The 3,214-nt window shown below is 42.3% G+C and overlaps 1 long non-coding RNA gene across 2 annotated transcripts in view; it reads left to right on the top strand.

Moving 5' to 3' along the window:
- LOC119352949 overlaps window positions 1–3,214 on the top strand; it is an 8,703-nt gene extending 5,489 nt beyond the window's left edge. The window contains exons 4-5 of one of the 2 annotated variants that reach the window (XR_005170278.1): window positions 2,619–2,708; window positions 2,832–3,214. This is a non-coding gene — a long non-coding RNA (uncharacterized LOC119352949). Of the gene's footprint in view, window positions 1–2,618; window positions 2,709–2,810 lie in introns of both variants that reach the window. The other variant, XR_005170277.1, reaches the window with a different exon arrangement.

Here is a 3,214-nt window from a genome sequence, read left to right as displayed (position 1 = left end):
GCAAAGCATATATAAGTTACTTACTAGCAACACTCATTTTTGCTTAAACAAACCTTAGAAGTTGTTGCTCTTTTTTGTTTTTTCAACACTCTTCTAGTACAAAAGGCAACGTAAGAAAAAAACATCAAGGGGTTTCTCTGGATGTACAACATCCAATAGTTGGACAAAGAAAACTGAAACAGTTTTCATGTCCTGACTTGACTTGCTTATTGTCAATGACTGATTTGCTTAAAAATCTGATATAGTTGCTCACACTTTGCCCCCCTACACATCAAGTTCTAGCACGCGCGAAACACACAAGAATTGCTTACTGCCAACACTGGTTTTGCTTAAACAAACTGATGAGGCACGGACTAGCGAGACGCTAATTCGCGCGTGTAGATGGCCCGATCTTTCACGGCGATACTCGATCAATAGTTCGTCCCCTTGTTTTCTCCTCGCAACCTTCAGGATAATTTTCACCTGTGTACGAAAATACACAAACGAAAATAATGACCCCCTTGGATCAGCACGTAGGCGTTGATGTGATGATCAATCCTTCGTCGCTAGTAAATTTCCACGATGGGAAAATCATAGGTAATACACAAGATATGGCCGCCCGTAACTCGAACGTTTTTCTGTATATCTCATACTCCAAATAAAACTCCCCTTGTATTTCCTTTGCATGTGAACATCTTTATATTCTTGGCCATAGAATAATTAACACAACCAATCTGAGTTATTAAATTAGTGCCCACATCTTGAATTGATTTTAGGTTCATCGCGGACACCTTTAGTTGACACACTTGATGTAACCATGTTCATATCATCCTCCCTCCCTTGAAGCAAAACCGTCCTCGGTTTGGAGTCCAATTTTAGCACAACCATCTTTTTTGGAACTTGCTTTTCTATGGTGATTGCACCGTCCGCCATCGGTTTCAACACATGCTTCTTTCCATCATGGATGAACGTGTAGGTGTTGGATCTTCCGGCATGCAATGCATCATGATCGAACTTCCATGGTCTTCCCAATAACAACTGACAAGCATCCATTGGCATGACATCACAGTCCACCTTGTCAACATAATCTCCAACAACAAAGTGTACACGTACCTTATGTGTAATCTTTAATTTTCCAGAATTATATAGCCACTCCACGTGGTGTGGTTGAGGGTGCCGCCACATAGACAAACCCAACTCTTGCACAAGATCTTTGCTAATGACATTTGTAAAGCTACCACCATCAATTATCAACTTGCAAGCACGATTGTTGATCTTACACTGTGTTTTAAAAACACTCCATCGCTGCCCTAGGATCACCATTCTCCTTCACCTTCTTCACTAAGAGATTAAGACCCTTCATCGGTGCATCAACTTCATCTTTTATTTCTTCTACCTCTTCTCTTCTTTTTCGCAAACGATCTTTCCAATCAACAGCGAACACATCCATTGGCATGGGAATAAAACAAATTGTTTGCCCTTCCGTGATAAAGAATAACTATTTTTCTTGACATCCCGAACAGCCCCAACCCGCTTGCACCACGGGTCCCCAAGTAGCAGATGGCACGACACCATGGACACATGGCAAACATGAAAAAATTCCGCACAACAATATTTTCCCAGATCAAAAATTAGCAAAATCTGATGCGTAATTTTGATTTCACCTTTGAACCACTTCAGCGTGTACGGTCTTTCAAGAGGCGCCATCTTCAGCCCCAATTTTTCCACCACCTCGATGCTCATCATATTGACTGCGGTACTCTCATCGATTGTCAGATTGACACGTCGTTCGTTCACGACGCAACGAGTGTGAAAAAGAGTGACCTCGCCAATGCCTTCCTCCTCCATCAATATGTTCCTGCTCAACATCTTGAGGCTTGACTCCGCAGATGATATTACAAACTGAATCGCCGTGACTAACCTTTGCTCTGAATACCACTTGATGATGCACGGACTAGCGAGACACTAATTCGCGCGTGTAGATGGCCCGATCTTTCACGGCGATACTCGATCAACAGTTCGTCCCCTTGTTTTCTCCTCGCAACCTTCAGGATAATTTTCACCTGTGTACGAAAATACACAAACGAAAATAATGACCCCCTTGGATCAGCACGTAGGCGTTGATGTGATGATCAACCCTCCGTCGCTAGTAAATTTCCACGATGGGAAAATCATAGGTAATACACAAGATATGGCCGCCCGTAACTCGGACGTTTTTCTGTATATCTCATACTCCAAATAAAACTCCCCTTGTATTTCCTTTGCATGTGAACATCTTGATATTCTTGGCCATAGAATAATTAACACAACCAATCTGAGTTATTAAATTAGTGCCCACATCTTGAATTGATTTAGGTTCATCGTGGACACCTTTAGTTGACACACTTGATGTAACCATGTTCATATCATAAACCCTAGAACTTGGCTGCTCTTTTTTGTTTTTTCAACACATTTATAGTACAAAAAGCAACCTAAGAAAAGCATCAAGGGGTTTCTCTGAATGGACAACAGCCAGCAGGTGGATAAAGGAAAACGAAACACTTTTCATGTACTGGCACTTGCTTTTTGTCAATACTTTGATTTGCTTAAAAAACCGCTATAGTTGCTCACTAATTCCTTTTTACTGTTTCTTGCAATAGGTGCAGTACAAATCAATACTAGTTGCTCATGCAGATGGAAGAAACAAGGGGAAAACATTGGAAAAGGAGTTTGCAATCAGGATGAACAAGGTGAGGAAAAGTCAAACCTTCTATCTCTTTCCTCTTATACACCATGGTTCACTTTTCTATCTCTCCCTTTTGTGTTTAGATTCTTATAGATCTCTTTTTCAGTTCTCAAGCTATATCTGGCAGCCATTACAGGGACCTTCGGATGAGGGGCAAGGGAGGAGAGGGGGCGTGGGGAGAAGAAGCAGAAGGGCGTGGGAACGGCGCGTCTAGAGCGCTCCCTCTCGCTGGGTGGATGAGGGAGGCGAGAGACGGTGGACCCTCTCACTTTCCAAATCTGGACAAGGGAACTGAAACCTACCTAATATGGGAGGCTGCTAGGAGGCGCTAGCGGGCAGACGTTTGCCCGCTAGTCGCGTCCTATTTTTATAGGCCCAATATGTTGTTTGCACTGACACTTCAGAAAACATACAACAGAATTAGAGGTCCATGCTATAAACACTCAAAAAACAAAATAATCAACTTGGTCCAGAAACATATGTTCTTATCAAAAGCTACAGTCAGTACAA

Source organism: Triticum dicoccoides, chromosome 2A (assembly GCF_002162155.2).
Source record: "Triticum dicoccoides isolate Atlit2015 ecotype Zavitan chromosome 2A, WEW_v2.0, whole genome shotgun sequence".
Classification (NCBI taxonomy): domain Eukaryota; kingdom Viridiplantae; phylum Streptophyta; class Magnoliopsida; order Poales; family Poaceae; genus Triticum; species Triticum dicoccoides.
The sequence above is the reverse complement of the archived record's forward strand: the minus strand, read 5'-3'. Positions and strand labels throughout refer to the sequence as shown.